Below are 16,554 nucleotides of genomic sequence, written 5' to 3'. Positions count from 1 at the left end.
TTTTTAAAGAGTAAGATCAGAGTGATTTTTACACAGCCATAAAAAATTAATACAGATTTTGTTTCTTAGAGATTGGATACTCTCCTAACCTCTATGGAGAACTGGCATTGGAACCAGGCAGTGAACGTTGAGGGAGTGACTGTGAAGGCTTAAAGGGCAACAAACACTTTGTTCATAGAATTCAGGATGCTGAGGAGCCTGTGGATGAGCAAGGAGCATATTCCTGAAAACTGAAGAAAAGGAAATCATTGTTATGTAGCAGAAGAAATTAAATGTTATTGGCAGTTATGCAGAAATCAGAACATGTGTCTGATGAGCTAGACCACCTACCAAAGGAGGTTTCAAAGCCCAGTGTTGAAGGTGCTGCTTGGTTTATTCTTGTTATCGAGGGTAAAACGTAGAGGGGAAAAAAATAAATTGATGGAAGACTACTAAAAAAAGAAGCCAGAACTTGATGGCTTGGGGAGAAAAAGTGCTAAAATTAGGTGCTAAAATTAAAAAAAAAAGAAAAAAAAAGGCTCCAGCAAAGATCAAATCCAAGGCACTACCAGGAAAATATGGTATAAAGCTGAAGCTAGAGGTGTGCCTGTAAAACCTTTTATTAGGATCTCAGAAAGATCAAAGGTGGTGCCTCAGAGCGCTGTGTAGTCACATAAAAGGCCCTTTAAAGAGATTAAGGGTGTGCTCCAAAGATCCTCTCAATCAAACAATAGGGTCTGTGTGAAGTCTAAGAGGGTTGCCCTCCAGCCTTCTCGACAGGAGCCAAAAGTAGAGACAGACTTCTATCTAAGAGATCGTCTGAAAAAGTGAACCCCAAGAAGACTTATAAAAGACCCACAAAGTCCTTTAAACACTTATCTATATACAGAAACATCACCACCCAATTGAACTGAAAAAGGCATTTGGGCCCCCCAAACCTCTGCAGTGAGAAAGTAGGCTGGGAAAACCACTCAGCTTCAAATGCATCTTTTTGTAAGAGAGGAAAAAATGTCTCTGAGAGCAGAACCGAGAACCCGGAAAGCAGAGCGAACTTGGAAACCAATCCTCACTCAGTCCCGCCTTGAGGTGACTAGGGCTCCCCTGCAGCTGGATTTCAATCTTCTGGGACACTCTGAGCAAGAGGCACCTCATTAAGTCACACTGGGTTTCTGACCCGTGAAAACTGAGATTGTAAAAGTGTGTTGTTTTAAATTGTTAAGCTTTGGAGTAATAAATAAATTACTGGTAGAGAAGGAGAGATGGACATTTAGAAACAAATTTGTGTAGCGATGAGTTTATAGGAGAAGCAAGAGTATTGTCGGTCAGACTGATCTTGATTAAGAGACGTGATATTACTTTCCAGAGATGAAAAGGAAAGTGGATTATGATTCATTTTGAGGTAGTTTGAGAACATACTTTGTTGATTATATTTTCTTGACAAAAAAGGAGATAAAGATAGAACCATGGGTTTGACACTGAGTAAATTAAACTCGAACGGAATTTGGGAATGATCAAACCAGAGACAAGAGAAAGAATTATCAGAAAATGCTGATGGCAAGACAGAAATTAACACTAGTATATTTGTATTGCAGGATGGGTAGGATAGGGGCATCAGGATGAACGATTTAGGTGCAGTTTCAGAGAGAAAAGATGATTTACTTGACCTATAGTTTGAGTTGAAGACTCTAGAAGAGGGGCCAAGCTATTTCTGGATATTGCCAACAGATATTGAAGTCATGAATCGTGGGATCTATTGTAGATAAGAAAATGTATAAAACCAAAAGGTCTTAGCAGACTAGGAGAAAATGGTGAGACCTAATATCTGATCTATTTGGATTCAGAACATAAGAAAAAGAGAATATGACTGGAAAATGCAATTTGGAAGTCTGTGTTTAGAGTTTCAGGTGCATGGCTTAGCCATTCCAGTGCATGATTATGAAGAAAGGAAGCACACTTCTGTTAGCGCAGGCAAGCAGACAGCTAGATGTGAGGAGAGAAAGGGGAATGCAGGCCAAATGGCAGGAACTGGGCAGAAAGCAGGGGAGCGGGCCAAATACAGAAAACCATACATCATGAAGCACCAGGGGTCCCTGGGCAGAGGAAAAAAGCAGGAACCTTGGGGCTGATAAGCAGTCACACATTTTGGGGTGACAAGCAGCCTGAAGGTCAACAAGAAAGGTAGGAAAAAACAGGGATCTCCAGTATCCGAATGTAACCTTTTGCTTATTATGCCCTCATTTCAATAAAATTAGCCTTGCAGATTAGAAATACCCATCATGCACTGACTCCATGACACTTCTGATCCAGACTAAATAAGGACAAAAATCCCTCCTACCTCTCGGAAGGTGGAGTTGGGCTAAAAATCGGGGACTAAGACCTCAAACCCTTCCCTCCCTAATGGATATTCCGCCCATTCATTTTTAGTCTGTATAATGAACCTGCCAAAGAAACTCAGTATAGCCACTCACTTGAGTCTACCCGCTCTCCCCTTGAGAGCATACTAGCTATCCCTTAATAAATCCTCACTTTACTTTCTTAACCTCTGCAACTTGTTTCTGAATTTTTTCTGGGATGGGACTAGAATCTGGACACCAGTTACAAGTACCAGCAACACTTCAGTGATGTGGTATTATATGAGGCATAGATTTTTTAGGGGGTTAAGGCAGGGATAATCAGAGATTAGAGAGATATGCCAAAACGCTATGGAAGGAAGACCAATCCCAGAGTTTTAAAAAAAGTATGTAGATTAATAGATTGAGGATATTTTATTTTCCTTGTGAATTTACAGAGAAGTATACTTCTAGGACAATAGTTCTATGTATGTATAAAAAATAATGAGGCTGTATAAATGCTAAAATATTCACATTTTGTAATACTCTCTGGGCCTAAAGAAATAATAATAAAAAATTTTGTGTCATACATGATAGTTGTTTGTTATAAAAAACAAAAAAAGTATCTCTATGCTGTATCTTTTCTAATTCTAATATATTTATTTTGAAATATAGTTTAACATATTTTATCATTAAAAAATCAATAGAGATACAAAATTGGAGAATTTTTAAAATTGCAAAATGAAGAATTTAAATACAACAATTAACCTATTATCTCCACATTCACAGAGAAAAAGTATCTTGATATCATGAAATATTTTCTTTTAAACTTTTATCCATTTGCAAACTTAAACCCAGAAATGCACATGTATACACAAATTGTTATTATAAATGCAGTTTGATATCTTGCTTTAAATTATCAATTATAGTACTGACACAAAATATTAAATTAACCCTTTAAATTGTATCACTGATATTTTCCTACAGCTTAGATATTTTTAATAATTTCTAAATATTTCATCATACAGGTTTATCCCACTTCACTTAACAATTTTCCTGTTTTACCAGAAATATAAATGTTACTATGTTCTTTAATTGAGGATAATGTAATGAACATCTTAATCCACACACCTTTGGGTGAGGTCCTATCCTTTTAGGCTAAATAGTGGAAATGTGTTAGATTTTAGATACATTTTTTTGAAGACTGAAGATAAGATATATCCTGCCAAATTGGTGTTATAAAAGTTTTTTTTTCCTTAAAATATTTGTACAATCTTCAGCTTTGTAATAGTGAAGCTTTTTTCCCCCAGTTGACATGGTCGTTACTGAGTATTAGAGCATATATAAAAGTCCTATTATCTGATACCATAATGATCAGTGGGCTTTAATTAAATAGAACAAAAAACAGTTAAAGTGAGAATATAGGTAAATGAATTGAGTTTAATTCAAAATATATTGTTACATCAAATTTTGAAACACAGTATACCAGCTGTCTTCATGTCTAATGCTGGGGCTTGACTTCTTCAAGACAGGCTGTTGGAAAGGGAAGGTAAGTGTGAACAATAGGAACCCCACAAGCCTATGCAGGAGCCCACCTGAGGATCGGAGGCCATGCCAGTTTTCACTAACTTTAACCTCGATGATGTGGGTGTTCTACAGAAGCTGACATCCTTCATCTTGGAGCTAACCCCACACTTGACCCAGGAGTCAGGAGTCTGAAGGAGGATCAAAGAGCAGTTGGAGAAGCTCTGGATCAGCAGCAACCCCATGCCAACAAGGTAAGTCATCAAATGACTGGCAATGTGAGTCAGCTACAAAAGTTCCTGATGACCCTGACCTGACCTCCTGAGCGTAAAAAAGCGGCTGCTCTATTTCAGTCCTCTATACCTAGTGCAAAAATGTCTCTTATGGCCTAAACAGAAACATGAGGGAAAGGACCCCTAGAGTACATGCTGGCAATGCTGACACTTCACAAAGCCACCACATGCAATCAAGGTCTTTGAGATTATTCGTGTGTTCTCATCATCATCACTTTCTGGAATAAAGCATATGTTCTTTGACTTCCAAACCTGATGTAACGGGAGTGAGTACTTAAGAATCCCTTAAAAATAATTTGAATGCAGAATCTTCTTAGATTTTTATACATGTGTACACATATATACACATATATACCCAAATTTTATTTACTTTTTGCTTCCTCCCAAAATGACAGCAATATTTTTTTTAATTTGACATCGTTAGGTTATATAAAATTACTTAATTTTGTTTTTACAGAAACAACAATAGTGTTTCTTTTTCATTCACATTTTATAAGCATGTCTGATTGTTAAGTAAATGAGGCAATTATAAAAAATAAATGTGCCACCAGTCTAAACAGATTTGGGAACAATACAATAGAATGCTGTTAAGCACACAACTCTGTGTGGGAGGAGAAGGTCATGACCGTAACTGAGAGTAACCTACTAATCACTGATTTTCAGCCTGCCTTGGGCAACCATGGTCAATATATTTTAATGGATGAAAAGGAGACATCAGCTAGTGTGCTGTGCCTGTTAAACAGAGATCCGTCAGGAAAACAGTGACTTCAAATTTGTACCAAATTCCATACCACACATATAGACCTTTTTCTAAAAAACATACATGCACATAATTAGACACATGTATATAAATATACACATATATGCGTATAGATACTTAGAGATGTCCACAGAAAATGAGGGAGAAAGGCTCTGAATTATACCTACAACAATATGCAGTAGTATGCTGGAGCCGGCTCTCATTGGCTTACAGAAGCCAATTGTCTGCATCTTTTCCAAATCCACATCAGTCACGTCATGTTGGTGGCTTGAAACAAGGCATAGTGGGAATAGCTACACTTTGAAATTGACCAATGTTATAAATAGGAGTTTGGCTAGGTGCTCATTGCAGGGGAAAAGCCAGTTGTCAGACTCTTATCAGCACACCACTTGTTATACATATATGCACACACACACACACACATGCATGCACACATCCAACTGTTTTAGGACTATTGCAATATATATGAAACAGTTCGTTATTTTAAAACACCCCAGTAAACTAGTTTTGTTTCTGATACAGATATTTTTGTGTTTTATTTCTCTGAAGTTTACATATAGCCTATAATTAATTGCATTTTGTAATTGGCTCAGGTTTCTTTTCCCCTTGGTGTTATAATAAATAAAGTTACACCTTATGATCAGCTGTGTCATAGGTTTAATGACTTTTATGCACTGTGACATATTAACCATTCTATTTTTGCTGAATTTTTTGTTTGTTTCCAGTTTTTCACAAGTACAAAAGATGCTATAATGATATATTAGTACACATTTATTTTATCGTCTCCAGCCTGGGATCCACTGATGATGCACTGACCATGGCAGCAGCTGCCCTGGTGGACTGGAGCAGAAGCAACTCAGGGCCCCGGGGCCCCACAACTCAGGTCTCCATGCAGAGCCAGGTGAGAAAAGAACTCACCGCAGAAGCAACTCTGAGTGGGAGCCTGGAGCTCCCAACACCAAGAGATGCTTGAGCCTAAAGGAGAAGGCTCCACCCATAGCTGTGCCTGGAGTGAACTTCACCTTCCCACTTGCAGGAGCCGCTCTGAGGAAGGATCAGAGGGATGCCCACATCAGATGGATCATTCTCTCTCTGGCACTTTTCCAACCACCCAGTAATTGCTTCTGTCATGGAGATTCACACATTCAACAGGGTGAATGTAATGGGGAGCAGCTGGGTGTGGACACCATTGTCAAGCATCTGGGCAGTATCCTTCTGCATCCTGAGTAGAAGTACCAGAAGAACAAGGTTTTCCAGCAGCACATTAACTGCCTGGAAGGGACCACAGGTTTCTGAGGCCACTGGCTTCCAGAAGGCAATGCTTCCAGCTTCCAGTCAGGAGCGCCCCCGAAGAATTCTATGTGCTGAGAGAGGTCGCCCGGGTCCGGCCCCAGAGCCTGGAGAGGCACCAGGAGCAGCTGCTGAGCGCCAAGCCAGTGCAGGCCACCTGACCCACAGCGTGGGGTCTTCCCGCCCTTGCCCCTGGCCTGACTTCTTCAAACTTACTGCAGAGGAGATCAAGCTAGCTCAGAAGCTCAGGTCTGAGGTCGTGGATGGGCCAAGCATGGAGAGTGCAGAAGGAGGCACTAGAGAGAGATGCGAAATACACCTACTCACTGATGCGTGTTGGCTTCTCCAACTGCTCCTCCTCCAGGGGACTTTCTAAGCCGTGGCAGAGTGGAAGGCAGGTCGGTACTGCGCTGGTTCTTCCCGGAGGCCTTGCTCAGCGGCTGGCCTCGGGAGGGCACAAGATATCGGAAGAGGAGAATCTGGCCTTCCAAAAGTGGGACTAGTACCCTCAGCCCTCCTGACTTTCTCTGGGGATACATCCATGTTAGAGGACATCAAAGCTGTGGGAGTTGAGCAGAACTCCTCTACCCTGAAAGTCAGCATATGACTGTGGTGGGGGCGGGGGTGGGGTGAGGGGAAGAAAGAGAATTCAGTCCACAGCACTGAAAACAATTGCAAGAGTTTGGGTGAGAACAGGTGATGGCTCAGACTAAGGTGATAAGAAAGGCAGAGAGAAGAGAGAGCTTCCCTCTGGCAGTCGATCTCTTCTAACAGTAGCTTTAAGAAGAATCACCAATGGCATAGTTAGAAAGAGACTGATGTGAGGAAATCAGATGGTTCAAGCGTAACTCCAAGATGTTTGGCTTGTATGAAGCCAATTTATGAGTCTGGAAGACCTGGTAAGAGCAAATGTAAAGAGAATTATCAATATTTCTGCTATGGCCAAGTTACCTTTAAGCTTCTGAACGGGGGTTTAAAATTGCAATATCAGAGAAGTAGTATTTCTGCATTTGTATTTTTCTGGAAAAACTGGGGTTGGAGATACAGTCTGAGGAATCAGCATATGGATAGCATTTAACGTTAGGCAACTGGATAGACTCACTCAGGGAAATGCATAAATAGAGGTAAATAGAAGGTTCAAGACTGAGCCAAGACGAAATAGTAATATTCAGAGCTGAGCAGATGAATAAGTACCAAAAATAGGTATTAAGTGTGGCTGATGAGAGAGAAAGAGAAACAGGAGAATAAGGAGTCAGGAAGTCAAGAGAAGGAAGTACTTAAAGGATGAAGGTGAGGTTCACTGTCATGACAGTTTAAATGGAGTGCCATCAGTGGAAGAGTTTTGGAATAAATCATAAATCGAATATGGGAAATGAGGATGCTGATTATGGACAACTATTTAAGTAATTTTAGCTACAAAGTGGAATGGAAAAAATAGGGTCATAGCTGAAGGGAAATGTAAGACCAGAAGATATTTTTATCTTAATTGGAGATTCTAGGAGATATTTGTACGCTGATGGAAATTATGGCATGGAAGGGAAGAAATCAAGAATGCATGAGAGAGAATAATCGGAGGGCATCAGTTGAGAAGGCAAAAATAGACGTGATCCCGCGCTCAGGCAAAACAGATGTTGTTGACCAGAACAGGGCACGAATCTGTAGTAACAGAGCTGAAAGCAGAGGATATGCATGTAGATGAAGGTAAATTGGTAGATTGGGTGTGAGGATGATGAGAGATTCCCCAAAAGATACTCATATAGAACATCTTCATAATTTCAGGGAGTTTCATTGTTCCGCACTAATCTAGACAATTTTTACCATCTTAAAATTATAGAAATATCTTCTGGTTTTTCCAAAAATGTACATTTTATATATTATGTTTTTATTTTAAATCTGAAAAGTATTTTTATACTTGCTGTACATTAAATATCTAATTTGATTTTTTCCCAAGAAGTAGCCAATTATCTTTAAGACGTGTTAAAAACTCATCCTTTCCCCACTACATTAAAATATCAACTTTATTGTGTATAATGCCACTTTTTTATATGTGCATATGTTGCATTTATAGCATATAGGAGATATATACATATATTTATATATTAACATCTGCTATTAGGTTTCAAATCTTTTACATTTGATTATTTACTTATCTTTATGTCTGTGATACATTATTTTTAATTTCTGTGGATTTATGGTACAGTATGGCAAATATCCTATCATTAGCTCTCCTATTCAAAAAACTATTAGCTTTTCTGCTATATTTTTCTTTACTGATGAACATTTCAGTAAGTTGGCTATGCTCCTATCTATGTTCTATATATTTTAGAAAAGTCTTGTTGCAATTTAATTATATTATAATTTAATTTTACAATATCACCATTTTAATGTTATATGTCTCTTAATTTATTAGAAACTTTTATATTATTAAAAATTTTTATAATATTTCTTTTTTTATAAATCCATCCCTGTTCATACCTGTTTTTAATAGTTGTTATTGCCATAATAAACATCTTATGTTATTTTATTAATTTTTGTATTTTATGTTGATTTCCTCTACAACCAACATACTACATGTATCTTATTAATTTTCATAATTTAAAGTTGATCACCCTTGTTTTATTAAGATGAATAATTGCATTATCTCCATAGAAATAACATCCTAAAAGTGATAAAAAACAATTCCTGATATTTACATTACATATATTCTTTCCTTTTTCTTGGCTGTTTTTAAGTTTCTGTTGAATTAGTGGAGGTATTTCTATTTTTTTTCCTCACTAGAATTTTTATTTAGGACTCCAGTAGCTACTATTTATCAGACTAGAGAAATTTCTTTTGATAACTAATTAATTAAGAGTGCATATTGGAAATAAATATTATATTTAGTATAATATTTTGAGGACACCTGGCAAATATCTGGTGCATATTACATAATAATCAAATTTTAATATTATAAATTATACAAATATATTTCCTGATGTGAAAACATCATTATAAAAATATTCTATATCTTTCTCTTTCTTCAATCAATTTTTCATTTTTATCACAACACAGTTGTAAATAATTCCTTCTGTGTGCATGATAAACTTCTGAATCTTTCCCTGGATGAAAATATATTTTGCCTTTTGACTTAAGTACTTGGTTTATTTGAGTGTCCTTGAGAATATTGACTTATCATTTATCACCTGGTCACTAAAACAAAGAGCTGGTGCTAATTTGATTATTCATACATTTCAGACAACTTTCTTTTTCTTTCTGAAACCTCTTTGAACTCTTACATTTTTATTATTATTTTAACTTTTTTTTTTTTTTTTTTTTGCACTTGGTGTCTGAAACTTTATCCCTCCAGCCCTAGGCAATTTTGAGAATTTATTATTACTATTACCATTACTTATTATTACAATGGATTCCTTTCTACCATTTTTTTCTCTTCTGAATTGTCTTTGAGATGCATGAGAAAAGCTAGTCTCTTCTCTTTTTCATAACCTTTCTCTCACCCTTCACATTTCTTTGGCCTTTTACACTCACTTCTTAGAGAATGTCATGACACTGGCTCTCAGCACACAATGCACTCATCAGCTTTGTCCATCATTCTTTTTAATTCATCTAGTGAGATTCTGATATTAATTTTCACCTGAAGGTGAAACAGGAAACTGATCATTTTCTTTTATTGCAGTTCAGCTTTACTGTTTGCTTGGATTTGGAATTTCTAATATTAATAATATTTTATACATGTAAAATAAAATATCTATTAACACAGCTATAAGCTACGAATCACAATAATAAAATGAACAAAGTAAAAACAAAAAATAATCAAAACAGTCAAATCTACCTATGTTCTTCCCCAAATCTCATTCCTCTGCCTCTACACTTTGAATTTTTGTTATTTATTCTTTTGCATCTTTTTTGAACTGAATTATCATCTATGCATATAATCTGAAATCTATTGTTTAAGATTAAAAAACATAAAGATAGTGTCATATACATATAGTCCACAGAAATTTGTTTTTCACTCAACTTTGCGTTTCTAAAATTTATGCATGTTGTTGTATTCACCTTTTTTTCAAGACTGTATAAAACTCCATTGGATAAACAGTCCACAATTTTTTACCCAGTCTTCATTTTATGAACAAGTGACTTATGTTTCTGGTTTTATTCTGTTTTGTCTTTGTTTACTCCTTCATTCAATGATGTGTATGTCTCTTCAAGGGTATGTGCAGGAGTCATGTAGGTACTATACGTACAAGTGGAATTTCCGGGTATATTTATCTTCGGTTTCATGAGATAATACCAGTTGTTTCCCAACAGTATTATACTAATTTATATCTAATTCTTTAATTATTATAACTCTAGAATCCTGTATATTTTAATACTAGTAAAAAACACTGTTCGTCATTTATTTATCAAAAATACGGTTTTTTACATCCTTTCTCCCAATTACATTTCAATATTCTTTGTCAAGTTATTGTAATCTTGTGGTAGAATGCCATTAATCTTTGCAGTTAATCTTCCCATATTAAATGCAATGCCTCATTATTTATCCAGATATTATTTTATGACTATCAGGAATGTTTGATAGTTCTCAGTATCTCCTAATATCCTAAATAGTCTATTGATTTTGTACACAGATTTCTTTCTCACTTGGCACTTTATAAGCACATTTCTTGGGCTGAATCACTGAAATCACATCACAGAATGCTGCATGTAAATTGTTGTTTGCTCATTTGTTTGTTTGAATAATCCAACCTCAGCTCATCCCCTTACAGGTTAAAGCTTGATATCTAAGCATCTTCCACCTCATCCTAACTTTGTGGTAAAATCTGAAAGGCAGACCCAGCACAGGGCAGAAACAGTGTCCATTTTTGTATGCAGAGGTATTTCCTTGCTATTCTAATGGTTTTTCCTATATATTACCTGCTAATTTGATTTTTTGCACCTATATCTGTGTTTAATCCATCGCTGCTTTTAACAGGCTTGACCAGAAGTAAAGAATGATTAATGAGGAAAGTGTGGCAAGACTCTACGTTCAATTTAGTGTGTAAGAAATCAACTGCACAATAAAGAACTGGATGAAAAAGATCATCAACAGGAAAGAACAGTGTATGAAGACAAGAAACATTTCTGTGTTCTCAGAAAACAGACAAGTAGAATGATACAAGTGGTTATTTTATTTCTAGCTATGCTGCATTTATTCACAACAAAATATCAATGAAAACAGTATCAAAAATACCTTCAAAATCAAAAAAAGGAAAACATGGCATTTTTTAATTAAATTGCTGAGTTTGGAGAGGAAGCCTCTTTTATTAGATCATGTTTAGCCAAAAGCAACCTAAGGAGAGGACTTGAATTGAGGTGGTTAATTTCAGTGATGTCCCAAGGAGCAGAGGTGAGGAATCAGGAAGAGAAATACAAAGCAGCTTAAGGGTACATTGTACAAGTGCCTGCTCCACTGAGTCCTTAAACTAAAAGTAGCAACTTAATAGAATATCCAATTGAAATATCGTCTGTAAAGAGGAAAATATGTCTTAGCTATCTCTAAATCAAAAACTTTAACTATAACCTGGGAAAATCCTACTGAGGGAAAAGGCTAAACAAAAAATTTTTTAATTCTTTCCTGCTGAAAGAGAATAACTCACACTATCAGAAGGTGATAACACAAGGTTTAAACAAAATCGTCTGAATCTATACATATCTTAGAAGTATAATCAACTTCCAATTTTAGAGTTAATAAGCCTTACTTGACTAATTTATATACATATGAATAATTTTTTTTCCCCCAGTTTTCCAGTTTCCTAACTCTTTTAGATGAAAAGGCAAAGAAAGCATTTTAGAATTTGATGTCAAGGGCAAATCTTTAATGACTATGGTAAGTTTCTTGTCGTCCTCTTGTAAAACAAAGGATGTTGCTACCGTCCAGTTCTACAAGAATCGAGTCATTAGCCACAACAATCATTGACATACAGTACACCCCGAAAGGAGTTCGAGGTGAAGATCAGGATGAGGCACTGTGTGCTCTGGGAAAGCGGGCAGAACTAGCCCTCAGATAGTAAGGTATTTAGGGGAAATTTTAATGAACTTGAATTCTTGCATCCTCTCATACTTAGGAAAGCACTAAAATAATTCATTGAGAGATTTCTTCCTCGTACCCTTGATTACATGTACCCCTTCACTAAAATCATATATACACTGATCCCCAACCTCTTTGGAAGAGTTTCTCAGAGATTTCTGAGGCTGTCTTTGGGCTATAGTCCTCAGTAAGACATTGAATAAACTCAACTCACAGCTCTTATATTGTGCCTCTTTTTTCCGGACAACATACCAATAAAATTTGCCTTCAAATGTCAAGTATACCCTCCCATTTAAAAATGATCACTTATAAAACAATTAATAAAGAATCTCTCAAGTGACTTGCCTCTTACATGTCTCCCAGTCTAAAATTCCTCTGCTGAATTCTTTCAAAATGGATTTGGAAAATATTAATAATCATGATTCCAACACGCCCTGGAAGGGATTTGCCTACTTTCAGCTTCTACCTTTCACAAATACAGGGTGAAAGTGGTTTACATAGTTTCACATTTAAACACTTTGCTAAATGAATTCACCTTTTTTTTGCTTTATACAAAAACCATGAAATTGAATGCTTTAAGAAATTATTGCTCCTTTTACCAAGAGATCAGTGGTTATTTAGTATACATTTGCATTTATTAAATGTGCAGTTGTAAAGTACTGTTAATGATTTTATTCTCCAGTGTGGGAGGTGACTTACGATTCTTTAACCACCCCCTCAATTCACAGACACACACACATACACACACATAAAATGCTCAACGTGTATTTTCTGTTTAGCTTAATTACTCCATGGACTGTTATTCTTTCATAATCATGTATTTTTAATGCCATTTTAAATGCATATAGCAAAACAACATCTGTTTAATCTCCTTGTTTTAAACTTTATATCGATAGCTGAAAAATCTGAAACAAATCTGCACGAGGTACTTTCAGTCCCAGTAACATCGGGCACGTATGACAGACGTGTTCAGCTGCTTCCATTTTCATACAAATGTGGGGACGGAAGCCTGAGGCGATGTGAATAGCAGCTCTTCAAACTTCAAAGGATCTGTGAAGGATTCTTGCTCTGCTCTTGCCATCATGAATTGGCCTATGCTTGGGGAGCAATTAAAATTAAATTGTCTCTGAACAGCAGAAAGTGAAAAGCTCTAGTTCTGAGTCAGAACATACTCTATCACAGTAGTGGCAAAGGAGAAGGGTTAAAAAAAGAGCAAAGTTAACACCACAGAGAAGAGGGACATGACATTTTCTATTCAGAGTATATATTTTCCAGATAACATGTGATTGTAAGCATATTTTTTCACATGTCCTACTCTTCTAGAATAGATACCTGTGTGTGGTATATTTATATGTATACAGGCATACACACTCATGCACATATATAATGGTCATTATGCACTATTAAAAGATCAATGCATCATCCTTGTACATTAATCCTTTAAGCATATTAAGCAGTTGTTATACTTCCTAACTTCAATAGTGTAAAGAAAGCCCTTAGAATTAGTCACAAAATTATACAATGCCTATTAAAAGTGCAGTCAACTTTCACTTTTCTGAGATTACATACATCCATTAGCATGGATGATTAACATGTTTTTTATCCCCCAAATCATCTTTTTTTTTATGTTACCTTAAACTGTACACTTTTAATTTTATTTGGCTTAAGCCAAATTATAGGGAAAAATCCATTTGGAATTCAGAATTAGTTATTCACCTTGAAATCCAAACACATACACACACACACACACACACACACACATACACACAGGCCTTACTCATCATATGACTTGATTATTCGCATGATTAGTACCATGACTGTCTTGGCCAACTGTCTTCCTATATATAGTATTACTATTTTAGGGAACTCTTTACCAGAATGGTAATGTTTGATGATAACTTAATTGTTTTTCATCTATTTTTATATATAGTAATTAACCTTAGCAAATCTCAAACTCCCAAAATAGATAAAAAATAAATTTTTTCTGTATAGCACAGAGAACTATATTCAATATCTTTACCCTTAATAAAAATATGAAAATGAATATATGTATATAATATGCATGACTGGGAAGTTATGCTGTACACCAGAAATTGACATGTTGTAACTGACTATACTTCAATTAAAAAAAAAAATACCTTAATGGTTAGTTTAAGGAACTCCTGATAAATCATTTAAGACTGATCAACTTTTCGAGACAGAGAATCAAATGACTATTTACACACCAAGATCCTCCAAAATCCTTGTCCCCAAACCTATCCTAAACTACTGTATCATGATCTTTATCCAAAACCAATCAAGCCCTTGGATTGAAAGACTCAATTTAAGCCAGACCACCAAATATCATAAATGTGCACTTTCCTCTCTAGGATGCTACTAAGCTTCTATCAAAGTCTGATTCCCCTTCACCACAGTAAGCAATCAGCTTACCTCTGACCTAGTGAGAGTTCAAGATGGAGCCATGAAGCAGCACCCAAGTGGCTGATATATACTTAGATAACTGAAAGGCAAAGGCAATTGGGAGGTACCAGGGCAAGAAATATGCCCCTAGATCCATAGTTATTCTCAACCATTTAAGAAAAAAAAAAATAGTTGACGTGATGCTCAACCCAATAAACACACATGGGATCTAATCTCAGAACGAAATTTCACACACCAATGAAGTATTTACGTGACATCATCCACAGTGATGTAGCTTAGATTTTCTTCTATCAGTTTTACAATTTTTTCCATATTGTATTCAAAATTTTCCCTGCATTCTTCTTAACTCCAACTTATTTCAAACACACATATTCAAAATGAAGAAGAAGAAGGAAGAGGAGAAGGTGGAGGAGCAGGAGGGGGAGAGAGAGGGGAAAGGGGAGGGGAGGGCAAGGGGGGAAGAGCAGGAGGGGGTGAAGGAGGAGAAAACAGAAAACTTACGTCTGACTGTCTATATAGGAAATGGAAAGGGTTAAAATAAGGGCATGTAGAAACCTGAGGTCTGGATTGTAAATTGGCATGAATTTAAAATCAGAGAATCTTTCTGGGAAAATGAAACTTTTTGAACAATGGTAGATATCATAGTTACCAGAAGAAGCTAAAATTATTTGAGTAGGAAAGTTATTTTAAATAAAGAATTAAACCGTTTCATACATACTGATTATAACTTGCTATATATGATTTTATTATTTTTATGTGATTTCCATTGTTACAGTATTGTGTTTAAGATTCTTCTCTCAGTATCCAACCAACCTCCCCCCATCCCCACCCCCATATGTGTCGTTTTCCCCAGCCCTGACCTTTCTGGGAAAGACTGTGTTGTTTGCTAGAACTGGAACTGAATTGTGGAGATTCAGTAAGTTTGTGTATAATGTTTAGGAAAGCATCTGGCACATAGTAATCATTCAATAAATAGAAGTTTGACATTACTAGTTGCTTTGCACTTGTTTATTCAGAAACAGCATTTTCTCCTTTTAAGAACTTCTGCTGGAAAACACAGAAATACACAATGAAAAAAATCAATAGTTACCCCACCTCCCAGTATAAACATTTGATAAACACTGTTAACATCTGGTATATTTCCTTCTTCTCTTACGTTTATTTATCTGGATGTATATTTGCATGCTTCTATGCTTCTAAAATTTAAATATATTGAGTATACATTTTTGTAATCTGTCATAGTTCATATAATATTATTATATTAGAATTTTTATGGTCATAACACTTTTTCTAATACTTTGATCAAATACTTATGATCTTATTGTTTACGTAGTTTATGAATGTTTGTTTATAAACTACTTGTACTTATTTTCTGTCATACTCATCTTGAGACATGGTATATTTTTCCTTTATTAAATATCATAGAATTATGCTAAAAAGCATCATGGCCTTACTAAATGACCCTCTTTATTCCAAAATTCTTACACAATACACTATTTGTTAGTGAATGTTAGCCCTGTGGGCTCTAAATTCGGCCTGTTAGGGCTTGAAACTATCCATTTTTAGCTATTTCACTTTGAATTCTTAACATTCCCGTTTATATTTGGAAAATAGGAAAAGAACACCTCACAGAAATGTTGTGAGGTTAAATGAAATACTTCATTCAAAGTATTGAACCACATAATTAATTGTTCAATGAAATTTGTCAATTTGTCTCATTAGCAAATAAATTAAAATTATAATGATACTTTGAAGTGCATTGTTCAGTAAATGAAGTCACTATTTTTAGAATAAAATATATTTAAAAGTTTTGTTTGTATTTATCTACTGGCAATCTTTCTATATATATCCTCTGCTAAACATCTCCCATGTGCTGTAACTGTTCTTTAAATT

The 16,554-nt window shown here is 35.7% G+C and overlaps 1 pseudogene; it reads left to right on the top strand.

Annotated features, from left to right (window-relative positions):
- Positions 1-287: 287 nt before the first annotated feature.
- On the top strand, positions 288-6,783 carry LOC105091036 (UBX domain-containing protein 6-like; annotated as a pseudogene).
- Positions 6,784-16,554: the final 9,771 nt, after the last annotated feature.

This window comes from Camelus dromedarius, chromosome 1, assembly GCF_036321535.1.
Source record: "Camelus dromedarius isolate mCamDro1 chromosome 1, mCamDro1.pat, whole genome shotgun sequence".
Lineage (NCBI taxonomy): Eukaryota > Metazoa > Chordata > Mammalia > Artiodactyla > Camelidae > Camelus > Camelus dromedarius.
Note: the sequence above shows the minus strand (reverse complement) of the source record. Positions and strands in the feature narration are given on the sequence as shown.